This window comes from Gymnoscopelus microlampas (assembly GCF_963454915.1).
Source record: "Gymnoscopelus microlampas genome assembly, chromosome: 16".
Taxonomy (NCBI): domain Eukaryota; kingdom Metazoa; phylum Chordata; class Actinopteri; order Myctophiformes; family Myctophidae; genus Gymnoscopelus; species Gymnoscopelus microlampas.
Window position 1 is genome coordinate 19,254,323 of NC_139953.1, and position 22,036 is coordinate 19,276,358.

The following is a 22,036-nucleotide window of genomic DNA, read 5'->3' on the forward strand; positions in this document are numbered from 1 at the left end:
ACTAAGTTGGAGCATTAGCAAAGGATAGTTAGTCACTGTTTGTTACAGACAAATGTTTTTTTTAACCCTACCAAATTAGCTACAAAGGATCTCAGGAATGTGACAATGAGCATGAAACAGTTTTTTCTTTTCCGTTTGCCTGTAATTGGCTTCCCAATGTAGTGGGAGGGGCCTATTTCTTACAAAAGAAACTGCATATATCATGCACACAACATTCAATCACCACCCCAAATTGGAATCACATGTTGAGAGGCCTACAAAGCACTTCACTTCTGCCCACAAATGTGAAAGGTTGCACCATATGTTTTACAATTGTTATTTTCCCCCCAGCCTGTTAAATATTTACTACATTTGACATATTTTATTGTCTTGTATAGAGTATATGGATCAATGTGAATCAATGTTGCGTCTGACGGCCACCTTCACCACTGGACACAAAACCTTCAGCACAACACTAATTCATGTCGCCATATAGCTTCCAATCTATCAACACCTCAACAGATTGGATATCACTCTTCCCACAGGGCCGGGATTGAAGCCCCTGAACACAGACAAACAACTCCACAGTACCGAAAGTGAACATGACCAGAACAATCCAGTGCTCAAGTTTTTTTCACGTTTATTGTTGATAGACTTTATCTAAATTATATTATAGACCAAACCAGCTGAAAAAAATAGCTTCTAAAAAACAAATAGGTTGAATGTTAACCCAAGCAAGACCTATTTTGACACGGCAGGCTAATAACACAGAGCGCTGTGTCGTGACAAGATTTCGGAGCAATACGAAACATTCTAATAGCGTGTTTGGTAGGATGACTAAAGACTTTAAGATAAGAGATAAGATTAAGAAGATTAGAGGGGAGAGAAAAGACAAAAGACAGAGAGGGAGAGAGAGAGAGAGAGAGAGAGAGAGAAACTGAGAGAGGGGGGAACAGATTTTTATGCTGAGTCACTCCAACTGGCACCCTCCCCCATGACAAACCAAACAGCCTGGATGACTGGCTGAACGTCCACATACAGTACCACTCCTTCTGTCCCCGTTCCATCTCTCCTCCCTCTCTGTCTCCCCTTTTTATCTCTTGCACTTTCTGTCTCTAATATGTCTCACCCTCTCCTGCTGTGTCTCTCTCTCTCCATCTCTCTGTCTCCATATGTCTCACCCTCTCCTGCTATCTCTCGCTCCATCATTCTGTCTCGCCGTTTATGTTTGTGTCCCCACTCTGTCTCTCTACCCCCTCCACACACATCCAACCACCCACACAGACTCTCTCTCTCTCTCTCTCTCCAGCGAGGTAGCCCCCTCTCTCTGTAGATCTGAGTATTCCCTCTTCAGCCCCCCTCAGCTTCTATCTCAGTCTTTCCCACCTCTTCCTCTCTGTCTGCTTTGTCATTCTTTCTCGCTTCAGCCTGTCAAACTCTCCCTACCCCCTCCCCCCTCCCCCCTCCATCCCCTGTTCCCCTCAGCCTGTCCGCTCTGCCAGCCCTGTGTAGTTAATTAGGAGTGAGGAGAGCTCAGGGTGAAGGGCTTGTCTCGTCCAGACTTGATAATGCATGTGTCTAATCTCCTCCACTTGCTGCGATTTTTTGGCTCCTTGACCGCAAGGCGAGAAGCTCTCCGTCTCTTGGATGCACTCTCTCTCAAGATGATGTGTGGGTGCCTGTGTGCACGTCGATGCACGTGAACGCGTAAATGCACACATGATTTTGCCGAACTGAACGAATGCCTTCACAAAATATGGACACCCAGGCGCACAGACGAATGTGCGCGCGCGCGCGCGCGCACACACACACACACACACACACACACACACACACACACACACACACACACACACACACACACACACACACACACACACACACACACACACACACACTGTTGAGTAGGCTAATGCTCCAACTTAAAAGGCCCTTTTGAACAGTTTGACATCTCTTTCATCTCTCTGAATAGGAGAACAAGCTTTACTGGCTAAAAAGGAAGGGAAGTGGAGATTGACCTGTTGAGCACGATCTACATTTTCTCATGAACAGAGTTGGTTTAGCTAGCACTTTTTATTGTCCGTATCATTGTCATTAGCATAATGGTACTCAGTGATGCAATGCAGTTCTTTGAGGGGGCATGGGTTCACACGTGTGTTGCATACCAACAATACGAATCAGTAGAGAACATTTGAGAAGGGGCTTACCTTACCAGAGATAAACAGACTGCAGACTGACTGCAACATCGTCAGTTGAGTCCCATGGGCGTGTTGTAGGTCAGTGGTTCTAAACATTTTCTGGACAAAACAATCATATTTTAACTGCGAACCCCCCACCCTAACAAGCACTTGGAATGTAGGAGTTGAGGCATTCAATTAGCTTGGCTCGGTTCCACGGATAAATATTGTGAAAATAGCAGATCTACAAGTTCACAATGCCTTGCAACACTCGTGAGCTTGTAGAGCGTCTATTTTCACAATGTTTGCCTCTTTCTTTTATTATTTGACAATTTGGCCAATATTTGACCAGTTTCTATAGTATAGTTTGTTAATTACTTTTGATGCAGTAATGGACTTTTTCTTTTTCTTTTTTGAGGTATTAAAATGGTCTTAAAAGTACTTAAATTGACACTTCACTGTCATCTGGGACCCCCCCCCCCCAAACAAAATTATGTGGGGACCCCCCTGGGGGTCCCAACCCACTGGTTGAGAACCACTGTTGCTGCAGGTTGTCCCCTCATCTGTGACTTTCATTCTGTCTCCCTCCATCGACCTATTTGAATAAATCGATAAAACCCTTCAAATAACTGGACGTGCCATCTTAGAAATAACGTTATCTGCATCAAATGTGACAGTAGATAAAACGTAGAGATGTAACTGTAGATTCAATGTTGCATGTGTGGGTGGAGTTGAGTAATGAGAACCTCTGACTGAGTATTCAGAGAGTCACTGCTGGACAAAGTCAGTAGCCGGCTAAAGCAGATAGGCCAAAACCGTGTCGAAAAAACGTAATGGGCGGCCTACTACAGCCTACTGTTAAAATTGCGTCTTAGGATCTTAGGCTGATTAGATCCCTCTATCATATGAATTGGATTGATTGATGATTGTATTGACAAAAAGCCCATCTGCACAAAATGCATATCTGTCAAAAGCATGAAACAAAAAAACAAGAGAGATTTTTCTTTTTTTTTCAACAAATGAAGTAATATCAAAATTTTATACCTCAATTATATTATTATACTGTAATATAGTCTATATATTCTAGAAATCTGGTCAACATAACTTCTGTAATACAGTATTACATGCCTGTTGGAATACAGGCAGTTTGATGGGGAAGCTGTCAATCTGGTTGGGCCCAGATTCCATCTGGTGGGTTTGTGACCACCCAGGCTCACCCGTAGATCCACCCCTGTAGTGTTGAGGACAATAAGCCTTCAAATGTATGGCCAAGCTAACACTAATGTAATGAAAGAAAGAAAGAAAGAATGGATGAATGAATAATCCAATCAATAGTTCAATAAAGCAATCAATTAATCTCGTTTCCCAAAAGACCATTACACTGAAATGTCAATCAATGTTAATGTTGTGCCTCATACGTCTTTTAAATCAGAATAGATTAAGGAAAAGGTAGATCAAGGAATCCATGCATTCACACACAGTTGTGACACTCTACACACAGTAACATTTTAAATAGAACCAGCTAATAAAGTGCTACTTGCTTTCTATCTATACTTTATTGTGTAGTGATAAAGACAATAGGCCTGCAAATGTATTGCCAAGCTCCAAGACTATATTATGTTAATGAACGAATTAATGAATAATCCAATCAATAATTCAACAAAGCAATCAATGAATCCAGACCAATAAATTGACTTGTCAATCAATGTTAATGTTGAACCTCATTTATCTTTAATATCAGAATAGATCGGGGACATGGTACATCAAAGAATCCATACATTCCTGTTACGATGCTGTGACACTCTACACAGTGAATTAACAATAAAATCCGCTGTAAGGTCTGAGGAAGAGCCTCCCAGCTCGAAACGTAACCACCAATAAAGAAAAAAAACACGATGGGAGCAGCATTCTGGTGTGCGGATTTTATTGTTATTTCATGTTGAATTTTTGATCCAGCACCCAGCCCAGCAGGACAGGATGTGCGTGTCTTTTGTCACTTTGTGACACCTTTTTCATTTACACTCCACACAGTAACATTGTAAATTGAAACAGCCAAGTGAAAATAACGTGTACATGCTTTCTGTATGCAGCAGACATTGATTTATCCCAACTATTTAGTTTGGGTGTCTCATAAATAGGATTAGAGCTTTGCAGGGTTATTGGAAATGAGATATGATGCCTAACCAGTTTGGTTAAGAGATTACATTAGATTACTTTCAGATTATTTTAATCAATTTATGCAATCTGTTACTACAATACAGTCATCCTGTACATACTGTTCATGCTGCTGGCTAGTTTGTACATTGCCTGTATTGATTGTGTAAACACACTATGCGACTCCAGTCTATTAATGTCTTGGTCAGCTATATTTATACAATATTACATAATGAATAATGAATCTGTAGGGATTTCCTTTCACTTGTCTTCTACTGTGTGTACGTACACACACACACACACACACACACACACACACACACACACACACACACACACACACACACACACGTTTTCCTCTCCTCTGGCTCTCCTTTCTGGATGGATTTTTCATGCAGAGTTATCATTATCATTAATTTAGCAGACAGGCCCGCTTCAGAGCAATTGTAGAGACATTTGTTAGAATGCCAAGCAGGGACACAGAGGGAAAATCCCCACACTGCCGAATCCCACAGAGATACTGTATAGAGTGGAGGCACCAATCGCTTAGATTATAGATTAGATTTAGGTTAAAAATCAATTGGAAAATGCAAAGCTGCATTCACAATCCATGTTTCAAATGATTTTCTTTTCTCATCTGTAGAGATGAAATAAACTGCATCAAATTGGGATCGGAGGCCTAATGCATATTAAACATTTGGAGCTTTAAATGTATAAGGTTGAGAATCACTGATCTACAACATTATGTTCAAATTCCTGTGCTGATTTGTGCGGGGGTTGTGGAATGCCTCAATGAGGGAGGTCATAGGATGGAGAAAGCTCACACTCAATCAAGAAGGAACAAAGGAGATCTGCACACTGTCCTTAAAAGTGCAAATTTATTGGCACATCCAAACAAAAAGTGACTTTTCGACTTCTACAGCATGAGCATCTCCTTTGTTCCATCTTCTTCCTATACATCCAGCACCTGCCATGTTTGCTCTTTGAATTTATCTGCTAATATAAGCCTACTGGCCTTAGCAGAGAAATTGTGATGAATGCCTACAGTACTTTACTGGTCCCCCTTTGTAACATTCGAGGTCTTGACATACATCTCGCTATTCTATGTATGCAATGCAGAGGTGGACAAAGTACTCAACCCCAGTACTTGAGTAAGAGTACAGATATTCCTGGTCAAATGTACTCCACTACAAGTAAAAGTAGCTCAGTCAAAATGTTACTCAAGTAAGAGTAAAAAAGTAATTGCTTTTAAACATACTTAAGTATTCAAAAGTACATGCTTTTAAAAATACTTAAAGTACAAGTAAAAGTAAAAGTCCTTTGCAGTCCTCGACTACCTCAAGCACTGTCCCGTTGGCAGTGGCAATTATGTCCTCTGTGTTAAATACCGATACTTTGGTTTTCTTGGCATAGAGCTTGAGGCAGATCTTCCTGCACTCCATTTCTACTGCCAGTAGTAGTTCCCTTACATTCTCTGCTGTGTCCGAGACTCGGGCAATGTCATCTGCATAGTAGATGCCAGTAATCATGATGGGAGTTACTAGCTCATCAATCAATAAAACTTTATTTATAGAGCACATTTTCACACAACCTTAGTTGACACAAGTGCTGTACAGGTAAAAGCAAAGCAACATCAAATCAAAGAACAAAAACACATAACATGTATAAAATACATAACATGTATGCATATAGGAGACACAGACACAGAGTGAGATATTTACACCACCATGTACACAGAAGGTAGGAAACGTTAGATAGGAGTTAAAATAGGACTTTTTAGGAGTGGATGTTGTTAAAAACCAGAGAGAAAAGGTGAGTTTTTAGTAAGGACTTAAAAATCTCGATGGACTTGGCAGATCTGATGTGGGGGGAGAATGTTCCACAGCTCTGGGGCTGCCACTTAGTCTTCCTCGGGACCAGCGTGAACCCCAGTGCCTCAAAAGATTATTATTTTCTCATGAGGAAATAACAGGAGTCACACATGAGTGACACATCGCTGACAAAGCTGCACTCAGATCATATTAATTATATTCCAGTTCTTAATGTACATTGGTGATAATGTAATTAAGAAAATCTATTTGGTTCAAATTCTCAGATCCAGGGCCATCAACTGTGACCTTTTTGTCAAGATGCAATAATATTCAGCTTCAAAGATTAGGACATGGAGCTAACTTTAAACTGAGACCGTCTGTTCTAAAAAATGAATTAAAAATAATAAATGCATAGAGTAACTGTCATGAAGGGCGTGTTGATTACAGTGATTACACATATCTTTTCACCAGCTCATAAGTAAAGAGGATGTGGTCACAAAGAGGAACACATCTCACCTGTGTGAGACATGACCTTTGACACAATCTAAATGTCTCAATAGAAGAGCAGGGAGACAAAGTATAACCGCCCCATTTGTATAAGTTATATTGTATTTACATACTCTACCATACAGATTGGACAACATTACATTTTATTCATTAAAAAAGTTACATAGTGCCTCTTTAAGTAGATCTCATGTCATTATTTTTTACAGTGCTTTTAAAAATACTTAAAGTAAAAGTAAAAGTAGAGGTACATTTCTTAATTTTGATATCAATGAATTGCTGTAATGTTTTCACAATGAATTTATAGGACATTGTAACTCTTGTTTCAGAGAAGTAACTCTCTGAAACCACCTGCACCTGCATACTTTTACTCCTATACACCCATACAAGATGTAACAAAGAGGCGAGCGGAGGGGGAAGCCAGAAAAACGGCTTGTGTGAGAGCAGAAGTTGTATTTTAGGGAAGAAAAAAGAAACAGCCAACCTAAAGGTACGCAGTACTTTACAGCCTTCATCTTTGTGATCACAAAGAGGAAGCTGTTGTCTGTATTTTCATATGTACCCACACACACAACCGCTAACTTCACCAAAACAAGATCACGCCGACATGCACAGCGGCGAACTTCACCCTGTCAAAACAAGATGGCACAGAGACAAGTCGACTTGCTTGGTCTCCATACAACCTTTGATTTCCTATACTAACACATCTGGTCAAAATGCATGTGAAATCCTGTGTGAGACATGACCTTTGACACGATCTAAATGTCTCAAAGAGGCGAGCGGAGGGGGAAGCCAGAAACACGGCTAATGTGAGAGCAGAAGTGTGGCCAATTGCATTTTAGGGAAGAAAAAAGAAACTGCCAACCTAAAAGTACTCAGTACTTTCCAGCCTTCCTAGAAATGTACTCGGGTAAAAGTAAAATATCTTTCTTGGAAATGTACTCAAGTAAGAGTAATACGTATAAAAAAAATCTAATACTCAAGTACATATCCTCAGAATCTGTACTTAAGTACAATACTCAAGTACATTTACTCCGTTACTGTCCACCACTGATGCAATGACATATATAGGGTTAAGTGTCACGGTCCGCTCCTCGGGCCGTGGACTTTGACTGTATTTCTCAGCCCTTGGACCTTTTCTGCCCTTATAAGGTTGTGGACGTATTAAGACTATTATGTTATATTGTTTCCTATTGTGTTCTGTTACTCTGTTGTTGCCTTTGCCCTGCTTTTGCGTTCCTTTATTTTTTAGTATTGTTTCCTGTTCTGCTTAGTTACTGTTACCTGTCTTGTCTCACCTCCCTTGTGATTAGTCTTGTTCTCCTCCTGTGTCCTCTTATTCCCCCAGCCTATCCCAGTGTTGATTGTCTGTTGAGTTCACCTGTGTCTTATTATTTCCCTGCATTTTTAAACCCTGTGTTTGCACCTTGTCATTGCCTAAAAACTAAAAGCCTGGAGATCGAGGCTAGGGTCCTACAATCTGCCCAGACTCAGACCGTGACAGTTAAGTAGTTAAAGACTAACCAAGTGGCATCAGCATTATGACATGGTTAAAGTTAGACAGCCAGGAATGTAGTAGCAGTGAAAGTCAGCAATGTGGATTTGCAGGGATTCACATGCACATATTGTGGCCTGTTTCCCCAATTCTCAGGATGACATAATACCCATTAGAATAGAAAAGTGGTGAAACAATAGATTTGATTGTTTAACAAAAATACCATGTAACATCCAAGCTGCTCCTCTGTTGCAGACAGACAGGCCTACTTCAATATATCAGTGTAATCATAAAGGGTACATCTACCCATATATTTGGTAGGCCTATAGGCTACAATATTGACACAGAAAGCATGACCTGTCAAAACATCTAAAAATAACACATGTTGGTTTTGTGATGCCAGCTGGCATATTACAAAGGCATACAGAAGTCTCTCTCTCTCTCTCTCTCTCTCTCTCTCTCTCTCTCTCTCTCTCTCTCTCTCTCTCTCTCTCTCTCTCTCTCTCTCTCTCTCTCTCTCTCTCTCTCTCTCTCTCTCTCTCTCTCTCTCTCTCTCAACCACCCTCCCTCTCTGTCCCCCCTCTCTCTGTCTCTCTCTTTTGACAGATATCTATTAAAAGCTGCTGACGTCAAAAGCATCGGCCATCTTTGACTACACTGCTTTGCTTTCCCATTGAAGAGGAATTGAGGAGGTATCAGCCACGCACAGTGCCTTTGGAACCACATCCAGTCACACACAGAGAGGAGGTGAAAGCGGTTAGTTGTTGAAATACCAGACATTTCCTCTACTACTGACTACGAGGCAACGGCCAGGGACACAACAGGTAGGAGACCAAATAAGGCATTTTCCCACCTGTTTTATCCATTCCTGTATTAATACTTTTTTAAAGCAAAGGACTACAAACATTTGAGAGTCGTTTTCTTTGGACACACACCCCCTTTGTCTGTTTTTATACTCACTGTCGCCGGCTGAAATGATTGTTGATGCCAGCAGGTTGATTATTTGAACCTTTTACCGTTCAATCTGCATTTCATAATTGGAAATATACAGCGGATATTTAGCACCACGGGGGACCGTTGATGGAAAGAGGAGGGTAGAAAGACAGAGGAAACACAGAACAGAACAGGCACGCCTTGTGAAAGCATGAATCTCATGTGTGCGATAATAATAATGCATTATTACTGTAGGTGTGTGGGGTGGTTTCTGTGTTTCAGCACCTCGGACAGCGCCACCGTCTCTAAGCTTTTATATTACCTCCCTTTCCTGGATGTGTAGAAAGCGCACATGTCAAAACGAGTGGGTTCATGCTCAGTTCAGTATATAATATTGTGTTCATTCATATCGTGGCCGTGGGGGGGAAACAGCATTGGAAAGGTCAGAGATTATAGGGATTCTTCATCATTTAAGCCTGAGGGGAAACGGTGGATGTTATCCTATATATGTACGCTGGGGCTGTGTTTATCGCTCTCCTGGTATAGAATGCTTAATTGGTGATTGAGAGAGAACCTCGTCTTCTCTGTAACCTATAATACTCCAATGCTGAGAGGGGCCGTGTATACTGCTGATGCAAAGCAAAACGGTGAATGATGATAAATCTGTCGCTTTCAACAAGTCGGGCCAGGGAAGAAAGAGCGTGGTGTATACGTGATTGTATTGGAAACGAGGCGGAGAGATCCTCACATCACCATCTAATGGATGTGACGGTGTTGAGTGTTGAGGTGCTGCTGGATTGATGGAGGGGATGTCATCATAACAGGAGGAGGGTAAACAGGTGGTGGTGGGCGGGGTACATGATCCTTCTTTTATTATGTTATGAGCTCGACCAGGCTTGTCTCCCTTCTCTTTCCTTTGTTACTCAGTAGTTTTGCATCACAATCGGCAGCGTCCTCGTCACATACAGGACATTTCCATGACGAAGTGACGGTAGAAATGTCTTTCCCAATTTCCCAGTGGGGTGCATGGCTGTTTATAAAGGCGATGGGCGGGGGGCTAGATTCTAAACGCGGAGGAGAGGAGAGCGCGGGGGTGGACGGCGGTGCAACCCGCACGATGACACCTCCAATCAACCCACAGCCGTCTCCCTGGCGACGCAGCTCGTTGTCAGTGAGCCCTGCCTCCTGGCAAGTGGCAACACGCATCATCATCATCCTGCTATCCTGTCCACCTGTTTATCGTATAGGCTACACCAGTGGCTCTTCAACTTTTTGGTTATTCTTTTGTGCCAGGGACCCCCTGAATAGAAGATTTGTGTTTAAAAAAGACAAAAATATTCTAAGTTATTCAAACATTTTAAAGATTTTTAAAAAAATGATCGTGACTCGCTGTGAGCTTGTAATCTGATATTTTTGAATAGCCAACGCATAAAATATGGATAAAGGGCTTAACATGTATTAACACATTTAGCTGGGGACACCCGGATTTTACAGTTAAATACCTAAACTGACTGAAACACAACCAGGTTTGTGGCGATCAGAATTTTCAGCTTGTTGCTGCAGATGAGCTATTTATCATAGAGGTCATGTGTTGATCTCTGACATGTTATATTGACCAGTGGGACCTGTTAATAGCCAATTTCCATTCTATCCTCTAGCACTGACTGAATGTTATAGGCTACAGTGCTCATCAAGGCAGCCACATCACAGCATCATGGCCTATACACATTTTATGTAAGATAGGCCACATAATATTAGCCGACAATTTAACCATTTAAACCCTCTATTCTTAGTTACTAATTGTATTTGGACCAGTTTTTTCCCCTCTACACCAAATGTCTTCACAGCGTTGTGAGCTTGTAGATCTGCTATGTTTGGTTAATGATCCCTCCAGAATGTGGATGCTGGGGTTCAAGTGGTAAAACCGTATAGATCTTTGACAATGGCAGCTACATATTAAGGACAGCCAGGGATGAACTGTACAGTCTACGTTGGGAGCTCTGACTCAGTCCCCCACCACCACCACCACCCCTCCTCCCCTGTCGGGGAGAGCAGACAGTCACTAGCACACGCACACTTCGGCTGCCATGACCAATATCTCCTTTTATATGCAACCTTCCACAGTTGTGCCTGTAGAAAAGGAGGGAGGCGGGGGTGGGGGGGTGTGAGAGGCTCTGGATACGCGGTGACTCACGATACCATCACCCTCCGCTGATTGTTTCTCGGCAACAGCTTGACCGCCATTCTTTTCATTCGGGCAGTTTTATGTCTGTACATTGTCGTGCTTTGAAATTAAGCTAACAGACTGGAGATCAATGGTTCTGAACACCTGCCTGGCTGGATGTCTGGCTGGATGTCTGGCTGGTTGGTTGGTTGGTTGGATGGCTGGCTGGCTGGCTGCGCAGTGGGCGCTTTGGCGCAGGTATACTCACGTTTTGTTGTGCTCTGGCAAACAGGATCAATGTCTCACTGTGGTGTACTTTTACTATAGCTGATAGCCTATTATGACCACAAAACAGTGTGATAATCACACTGGAAATTAAAGGGATGGCCATTCAGGTGCTAAAGGCCACCAAGTCAGGTACATTTTCTTCATATCTTGATCAGGATGATTAGATGAACCTTTACTAGGGGGCTTCACTAGCTATCAAACCAGAATAACAGATTCTAGATCATAGATCACGTGAAAGATTGCATTTAACACACAGTAATTTAAACTTAAATGAACACAGTGTAAAACATGGACACACGGAATTCAATTAAAAGTGAAGATGTTGCCGTGCAGAACTGTCCTTGTTGTGGGATTTTAGCAGGGTGTTTTTCTGTTCCTGTCACATTGGAAGTAAGTCAGGGCAGACCAGGAGATGACATGTCCTTAATGAGATACTGTTATGTTGAATTGTCCTGTGGTGCTGTCATCTCTGTATCTGTATCTCTCTCTCTCTCTCTCTCTCTGGCTCTGTCATTCTCTCTCTGTATCTCTCTCTGGCCTTCTCTCACATTTTCTCTCTTTATCTCCAACTCTCTCCCTCTCTCCCCCTCTCTCCCTCTCTCCCTCTCTCTGAGCGATGAAGCCTATATTCTGGGTTCACGGACCATCCAGAAGTGATTCAGACATGGCTATTCTGTCTGGTATTATGACAAGGGATTATATCTGGTTCTTGGAGATAGCACAATGGGGCCATTCTTCAGTTTTCAGAGTCTTTACTTACATTGTATTCCTGGTTTCTCATGTGATCCGTTTGTTCCAGACCTGGAAAGGATTCAAATATCGTTTATTAGTTGATTTCAGTCTGAAGAGCACTCACAATTATGATGTTACCTTGACACTTTGCAGCGGTTGAAAAGCTCTTGAGAAGAGACTCGTTAAAATTATGGAAGTGAGAGATACACAAAATTATGCCAATTATATTTCTACTGTAATTTTATTTACATTTGTAAAGATTCAGTAGACTCTCTGAACGTATTGAATCACATGTAGGCTAAAAAGGCAAAGAATGAATGACATAAGACTTGAGGATTTGTAATTGTGTATGTCTTGTCGGTGAGACATTGATTCCCTTTTCGATAATACTGCATGGTAGGCAGTGTCTTTACCAGCGATTTATCTTCATGGGAAGTGGAAAGTCAGAGTAAAGCAGAGTGTATTTGTTTTGTGTTCAGTCAGCCCCCAGGGGGGCACCCATCACTCTCCACGAGACACTCTGCATGTAAACAAATACACAGTCATACAAAATGGCCACCTCTGAGGCCTTCTAGTTGTGATGATACAAAGAGGAAGGGTCACTGCCTCCCTTGATTATGATGGGAGAAATCTTTTTTATGTCATTACATTGCTTTTTGTAATATTTGGGGAGTGTTATGAACAATTATATGTCACACAGGGTACAAAGTATCGAGGCAAGCTTTGTTTTTTATTCTTTCAGCTGAAATAAATGTTCATTCAGGACAAAAAACATTCACAGCCATGTGTATTTGGTTTTCAATTTAAAATGAGATTACTAATATGTTTGTGTTTCCATCATGGCTGTAGAGATGCTGGTATTAGGTTGTGGGTGACAACGCCGGTACCAAGGAGAGCTCTTCAGTATACTTAAAACAAACATAAGTGGGACTTTATTTATATCTCACCTATTCTAAATGTAGTCTTGTTTGTTGTCTTTCAAACAAATGTCCTTATCTCACTACAACTGACACCACTGCTCTATGGAGTGCTAATTTTATCTGATACTGATCAATATTGATGTATATCCGATTTTGTGATACTTCTCTATTTTTTATGATTTTTTTTTTATGGAAGGGTGAATGAAATCAAGCATTCCTCCATTAGCTCAAACATTAGAAACCATACTGAAGAAGGTGTATGTCTGCGAGCCATTAACTGTGCTGTCTGACACTGTCTCGTGTTTCTGCCACCCTCCCTCTCTCTCACACACACAGACGCGCGCGCACGCACGCACGCACGCACACACACACACACACACACACACACACACACACACACACACACACACACACACACACACACACACACACACACACACGGCTAGACTGCTGTCTTTTTGATTAATGAGAGAAATTTATAGAGACAAGCCAAAAGTGATTAGAGTGAAGCAAGAGAGAGAGGGAAAGAGAATACCAGTAAGCGAAGAGAGAAAGGTAAAATATGGCGAGAGGAAAAAATAATAATGTGAAGGTGAGTTAAAGGAAAGACTTTTGAATTATTTAACTCAATAATGGTCAAATGAAGCCCTCTTTCTGCACAACTGACTGTGGATTGCTCTGCCTCATGCTAGAAGCACAGAAAGGAATGGAAACTGATATTGAAAAGTTTGGCCCAACCAGGATAAATATTTTAGTTATGGTACTTATTCTCATTGACAGTCTGGACCTCTGAGAAACTTCCATAAAGAACCTTTGTGTGAAATATGGCCCCGCGATAAACGTTGACTGCTTGTACAACATCAATTCAATGATCAATGATGTTGTACCCACCCCCCCCCCCCTCCCCCCACTGACAAAACGGTCTTGGGGACACCGAAACGGTGCTACGACCGTAGCACCGGGCACCATGAAGGGTTAATCCGCCCCTGAATGCACGCATATGCAACCCAGTCACTAACCCCCCTAAGTACCCCAATCGTATCATTTTCCCCACAGTGTTGGAGATGAGTGTATTGAATGCAGAACATACCATAAGCCTTTCTTGCATCGGCCAAAGCTTTCATGGTCAGGATAAAAGCATGCACAGGCATATTATCCCTGCTTCAGTGAAATGTAAAGCAAGAGATTCATCTGCTCGAGTCAACATGAATATATGCGTCCATATCCTCCATTACGTGCCATTGTAGGCTCAGGTGCACCGACAGCAAGGCTGCCGACAAATCTGCCCTCTGCAACCACTGTATGCCAGGGGTATAAGAAGTACAAAGATGTGTTACTCTTAAGTGGAACACCACAATGTAGAAAGAAATTGGATTACAATAAAAGTCTTACAAGTATTGGCATCAAAATATGCTTTTTTTCAAAATCTGTAATATTTTCTAAAAATAGCAGATTTACAAGCTCACAGCGGGTCGTGATGCAGCGCGTTGTGAGTACAGTAGGTAATAGGGGTTAATTGGCTACTGTATGTTTTGTAATATATTCTAAATCTACAATCTGCAAAGTAAGTTTTCAAATAATTGCAGTGGAGTAAAAAGTACAATATTTGCCTGAATTACCTCTGAGATGTAGTGGACTGGAGTAGAAGTATAAAGTATTGAAAAATGAGTACAGTACTTGAGTAAATGTACTTAAACTTTCCGCCACTAGTTTTTGGTGAAGCTGTGTGTGTGTGTGGATTTTGTGTACAAGCTCAACACGTCAGGACTTGTAGAGCTGCTATTTTCACTATTTGTTTAAGAAATAATAATGTATTAATCGTAACCGAGGCCAAAGTTTGAAATAATTGTGATTTGAAGTCATACCGCCCAGCCCAACTACAGAGTACATAGCTTCATACTGTATATATAGTACACACCTCGGTGTTCAGAGTTGTTGACTGAAGAGAAGGTTTGAAGTTTAGGTCTAGTCTTATTCCATCAAATCCGAAAATTGCTTGCGCCATATGACATGTGAATCTGATGCATGTGTTATGAGATATGCATGTGGTATGCGATACAGATGCCACAGATCCTGTGTGAGCAAAGCATACAATAATATACAGTACAATTACTTATACGAGACTGATAAAGGTTTGCTGGCAACATTGTCCTATAGTACCTACTGGAAAAAAATATCCTCTGTGATGTGATACCAGGATACCTTTGTTATGAACACATAAGATTTTAGGTTAATTTATTGACCTTGTTATAAAATACAAAAACTTTTATATCTTACCTGGAACGAGTATGAATAATGAAGGTATACTATGCAAATCCCAGAGTACTGTGTCTTCTAATCTCTGCATGTTGCCACTGGTCCCCTTTGCCACAGACAATTTGCATAATAGGCTACACAGCACACACATACACACGTACACACACCCTTGAGTAAAACGGTGCTATAATGTTAACACTGAACAAAGACGTACTAATGATTCTGTACATACTGTATGCATGTTTCTGCCTGAGAGGTTTGGCTTTGATCTGATCTGTATGTGTTATTGGTATGAAGCCATGGAATAATATGATCATGTTTGAAATGGTGCTCCTTTGAGCTAAGGCTACATGGGCGTGTGTAGTCAATTGGAGGCAATTGTAGGTAACACGCTCCGCTTACCTCCGTATTTTGTCTTGACCGAATTCTAGGACATAAAATATATTCCTTATTCCAAATGTGTCGGGTGAATCCCTCCTTTTTTAAGGAGGAGACACCTTTTCTCTCACATTGCTCAATTCTGTTGAAATTGGGTGAAAGGCAGAAGAAATGTAGTAATATTAATATACCACACAGTTAATCGTGGTAACTGTATTTCTTGTTAGGCTTTAGGGTATTTTGTTATCACACTATTACATTTAACTGCCCATTCATTGCAAATGAATTATTCCAATCAGATATCCACAACAGTTTATAGAGTATGTTGACAGTTCTATAAGGGCTACAAGAATAGATATATTGAGGTTAATGGAAAAAGGCAATTTTATATTTTTTACGAGTGACTAAAGATTCAGCCTGAAAGTATTCCTTGGCTCACAGGGTCCACCTAATTACTTTTTAATGTCTCTGTTTTTATGACTTCTCAAATATTTAACAGCCTCTAAATGACACTTAGTGGCCTGGCTTCTGAGGCTCCAGTTCACAAATGAAACAGAAAAGACTCTTTATTTTCTTGTTAATCAATTAAATGATTCCTTCTAGCAATGAAATGACACGTTGGAAACTGAACAGAATTTCTTCATGGAATCTCAGAAGGCAAAGGTGCTCCTTTGTAAAAATCACAGTAATGAAGAAATGGAATCCTGTATTGTAAAAGCATGGCCCATGCTGAAAGGGCTGTGACCAAAGGGATAATGAGACACATCAATATTGATCAGGACATTAACGGCTTGATGGCCTATTAGCGTAGAATCTCTGCAATGTCAGAAAGTGTGTATATACGCTCAGGGGGATCCTCCAATGTTTCCTGCCTGGGATTCCATCAAATCCCCATACTGTAAAAGAGACATCCTTTTGTTTTTTCCCAGAGCGCTCCAGAATCTGTTGACCCTGATTTTTATTACCTCATAAAACTAGAAAGGTTGTGCAGAATTCAAAACAGGCTGTAGAGCCCTCACTGGAAATCACCAGGTTGATTGCTGGTCATGTTCTCTGTTGAGTCCCCCCATCCATCCCACTGCTCTCATCATCTCACCTTCGCTCTCTCGCTTTCGCTCTCTCTCGCTCTCTCTCTCTCTCTGCCCCCCCCCCCCATTCCCCACCACCTCCACCATCCCAGACTGCCAGCATCGCCCCCTGAGTGCCTCATATTGTCGTGTGTTGCTTGTCACTCCTCATATCCTTGTAGCCTCCCAGCGGCAAGAGTGTCAGCTATAATAGTTGCGCCGTTAATAAATGTGTCCCCGGGTCAGTCCCAAGGGCCAGAACACCCACCCCCACCCCCTCTTTAAGCATGAAGGAGACCACAGAGGTGACAAGCAGTGAGAGGATGAAGGGCGTTGGCAGGGTCCGTGTTTGGCTCAGCGTGCCTTGTTATACTGCATATTAAGGGATTATGGCCTTGTGAAATGAATTGGGGTCCAAATGTGAGGGCTAAACGCTCTCCTCTGGGCTTTATTGTTTTGTCTGGTCTCCGTACTGTATATACATACCATCTTGACCATCTATGGTACCACATACCATAGATGGTCAATGCCCCCTTGTTAATGCCCACCTTTTAAGTAATAGTGAAAAGCAAGCCATAGCAAGTTATTAGTCAATCATAGCTCACATTTGAGGCCCAATCTTGGATGCATCTATATAGAGATTGGACTTGCTTACATCTGCAGCACTGTGACCCTCTGTCCTGTTGGACAGGACACAAACATGACCAAATAAACACACTGACAGATGGCAGATGCAGATAGCACATAACATAAAAAATATATACATTATGTTCCCCCAAGCTATCATGCTGAGCATGGAGGGAATCGTGCCCACATCTGCAGCAAAGATCCTTTTGCCCCAGATGTTTCATACTCCAGATGTGTCTAAGACATGGGGTGGGGGAGGTTCATCAATAAATGTTCTGGCTTTTCCTTAAGGCCTTCAGTTTATTTTTTTCATTAGCATTTAAAGGAGTAATTTAGTCATATAGGCTGTGCCTTTACAGTATAGTTGCGTTGTGATCCTTCTTTTGCTGTTGTTGCATGACATGCAGTTCAACAGTTATAGGACAAAATGTAAAGCAGTCTGGTATGGCACCACCACGTGATTAGCCGTCACACAAACGAGCAAAAACATAATCTACGCCTCCAGGCCTTCTGACCTGGCAGAGGTAACGATAGGGGCCACTGACCCTTCTGTCTTCAGTCTGCTCAGCAGTTCAGAAACTGCTATCAGTAACAAATGAGAGCCATTAACCATGTAGCATGAAACCACATGCTCAGCAGATCTAGGAAAATTGTATACGTACCACTATCAACAAACATGCTTGGGCTGGCTGGCTGATAGCTTTAAACGATCCACTCAGCAATTTGAACGCTGTTCAGTATTATTGCAAAATTCCCTTTACTATGTGAAAACAATTATAATAGCTGAAGATAAAATATCTGTCACATCAAACAATATAATACATGACCTCCTAGCCTGTAAGATAGATATGATTTTCTTTACTTTTCAGCAAGAGATAGCAGCTCTCTGTAACTACTCCAGAAACGGATGCATGCTGAGACACAGAAGCGCTTGTTTTTCATACTGAAAAAGCCTTCCCCTTGAGAAAGATATTTATGGTTCCAATCTGAAAGTTTCTGATCCAAGCTTTAATAGTCCATTATTAGTTAATCTTACAAGTGACAGGAACATTCTGTTTTTATTGTGTATCTTGTGGCAACTTTCATATAGAACAAACACTTAAACTCCCCCCACACACACACACTCCGTTTAATCTACTAGATCCTCCTATTTTTCCCACGTAACGATTAAACGATTCATTAAGCAATATTACAAGATGTGCTTCACCATCATCATTGGCATGACAGCGATGCGGTCAGGACCGAGGTGCTTGCGGGTTTTGCAAGCATCACTGAAGGGCTCAATAAGGACAGTACATTTTTTCATGGACTACTTGGCAGCAGTAGCTGTAGTTGCTGCCAAGTGCACTTCAACACCTGTCCTGGATTATGATGGCAGGTCTAAGCATTGTTGTATCTAAATACAGAGGACATGTTCGGTCTTCACCCAGCCGCTGGTTGAGATTATACAGCCGTGGCAGCCAGTGGTAACCGGTTGCTTAATGATGAAACAGATATCACATTTCTGCTCTTTCCATGTTTGTCCCTGTTGAGCCTGAGAAACTACTTCAGTAAACCTGGCTTTTGCCATTTTAAGCAATGGCAACCCACTGTGTACCGTATGCCAGTGTTTAAAAATACATCGTAATGAAATGCAGTATGGTGACAAGTAAAAACACGTACTGCCTGGTAATACATTTCTGAAACCACAAATTAATGATTGGCTTGACAGAAGAATGAAAAATTGGTGTCTTCTTTATGTGGGAACTGGGAGGCAATGATATTCATATGATTTTAATAACATAGTATTGGTGCCTTGGGCATGCACAGAGGACAGGACTAATGAGCAGTCTATATTCCTCAGCCTATTGCTTATGAATGCATACTTAATATACATACATTACATACTTAATTTCTGGACAGTACAATGCATGTATATGTCTATATTGAGTGTTCCCTACACCATCACAGATGCATAGACTGACAGCATTACACAAAGTTACAGGGTTGGCCTAACAACGAACTAGCCAATTGAGGACCAATTGTCCCTCCAGGCTATCATAGGATCAAACAACCCATTTCTATGTTTCCGGGTCCGGCTTAACCAAACTTGCCTAGTCTTGTGTCATTAAGAGTGTGTGTTATTTAAGATAGGTCATGTGGTAATGTAACACAAGGTAGGTAATGTAACACAAAATTTGGAAAATGTTTGAACATTTAAAAAAAGGTTTACCTATAATTATATGCCTAAAATATGGACACCAGGGTTAAAGGGGTTCATCGTTAACAGCAAATTGGGTCAAGGGATATACTGTTGAGGGTTCAGGGATACACCGTTCCCTTTCACTGCCCCGCTGAATAACCCCTGTGGATGAGGAAAGGAATGCAACGAAAAGGTCACCAGAACTAAGGTTGAGGTTAACTGTATTGACTAGGCAGTGACACGGGAGCCTTTGATGTGTCTTTGTCTTATTGAAGTAGACAGGTTACAACCACACTTAAAGTATGATCCTCTGGTTGTCCACGTACGTGTGAAGTCATGCATGGATGGTTACAGTCAAGCCAGATGAATAAGTGATGGGAGTCTACAGCATCTCACAGTCATTCTCTGATGAGTGGACCACTGGGATGCAGTTAATGTTAGCTCTTCAACTGAGAGAGAGAGAGAGAGACACTGTTGGAGCTGGCAGCCATGTGTTGATTTGTGTTGTGTAATGTGGTAGGTTATTATCCTGCCTCACTGTGTGTGTGTGTGTGTGTGTGTGTGTGTGTGTGTGTGTGTGTGTGTGTGTGTGTGTGTGTGTGTGTGTGTGTGTGTGTGTGTGTGTGTGTGTGTGTGTGTGTGTGTGTGTGTGTGTGTGTGCGCGCGCGCGCGCGCGTGCGTGCGCGCGCGCGCGCGGTGGTGGTTAGCGTGGGTGGTCAGTGTGTCAGAAGGAATCTACAGAATTTACATGGAGGGGGCGCACTGGTTGTTCCCAGATGCTGAGTTAGTTTGGTATTTAGATAGTATGTTATTTACTGTTTGATGTTCACTTGCTGTCCTACAGTTAATTTGTAGCACTTGATTTGTTTTCTAAGCACTCTTGTTTGTGAGCTCGTAGATCGGCTACTTCCCCAGAACCTTCCACACCTTGAAACTTTCTTGAACACAACACATCCTTATGTATAGCCAACCTGTCACAATCTGCCCCTGTCACTGCCCTGTTGTGACTCTGCTCCTGCTCACCCCCTCCCCTCTCTGTGTGGCCCTGATTGAGAGCCTGGTTCCACCTGGGTAACCCAGCTGTAGACTGTTGTTTAATTGGACTTGGAAGTGTATTTAATGAGTGGTCTGTGAAGGATCAGGTGGCTGTATTATTGCCATCTGTTCGTTTGCTGACCTGTGCTTTGTTCCTGCTCGGGTTTCTGTTTTCAAGAGTATTTCTACGTTTTGACGTTTGCCCTGAGTGTACCTGAGTTTCTAAGTAAAGACATTTAATGTTGTTCCTTGTTTCTTGTGGCTGTTTTCTGTTCCTGTACATTCCATCCCTAGGTGTGAGCGTGACACAACCTACAGGCTCACAACGTGTCAGAATGTAATGGTTGTGAGCTTGTAAATTGGCCATTTCCACCATTTTAGTAATAAATTGCAGTATGAAATATGGCTTGAGTGGTTAAAAATGGCAGGGTTGTGTTGCTTTAGAGTTTGAATACTCAAGTCTTTTACTTTACTTGAGTATTTACGATTTTCAATACTTTTACTTCTACAACATCTCAGAGACAAATATTCTACTTTTACTCAACTAGAATTATTTGAAAACTTTAGTTACTTTGTAGATTTTTGATTATTATTACAAAACATACATTAAAATTAACATTAATATATTCCGGCTATTTGAAAATAACCGATCTACAGGGTCTCCCGATCGGCAGGGCACTGCAGGCACCCGGAACTGCTAGCGAGCTAACTGACACTGTGGGAGCCAACCCAAGGCGCAGGTAGCAGGGGAAAGAGGCACACCACCTACAGCGGAGCTAGCAACACGGCTTAAGAGAAACAATAACATACACAGAATAGCAGATGCAAGGTTCAGTATATTGCTTAAGGAATAATCGACACAATGCCAGGAGGAGCCAGGGATCGAACCAGGAACGTGGTCCGGTTCCCAGACTCTACCATGAGGCACAGCCGTTGCGTGCGTGCGTGTGTGCAATCTAAAGTGTTGGGATCTGCATTTCCCCAGACAGAATGTTCTGTAATTGAAGCAAGGTTTTGACATTATACTACAATAGTGGATAGAGAAGCTAACGTCTAAGGCAGCCAAAACATGATCGATTTACAGCTTCACTGCATCAAAGTCTCATCACTGATCTCATTTTGTCATGTGTTTGCTGGTTGTTTTCCCTGTGAGGGTGTTTGTCAGATGGGGAGGGATGGATGGATGGGTGGATGGATAGAATGATGGTTTGATTTGTAAATCGGAACCATCTGGCCTGGACCGCTGGCATAGTGGTCCAGAATCGCTCCAAAGTAGCCTGACAGCGCGTCGTGGATTCGATTCCCGATCCCGACGGCCTTTGCTACATGTCACT

At 41.8% G+C, this 22,036-nt stretch overlaps 1 protein-coding gene across 1 annotated transcript in view; it reads left to right on the top strand.

Annotated features, from left to right (window-relative positions):
* Window positions 1-8,849: 8,849 nt before the first annotated feature.
* Window positions 8,850-22,036, top strand: part of snap25a (synaptosome associated protein 25a) — a 45,268-nt gene continuing 32,081 nt past the window's right edge. Inside the window, exon 1 of the mRNA XM_084082497.1 lies at window positions 8,850-8,944. The gene's annotated coding sequence lies outside the window, so the exon portion shown is untranslated. The remainder of the gene's footprint in view (window positions 8,945-22,036) is intronic.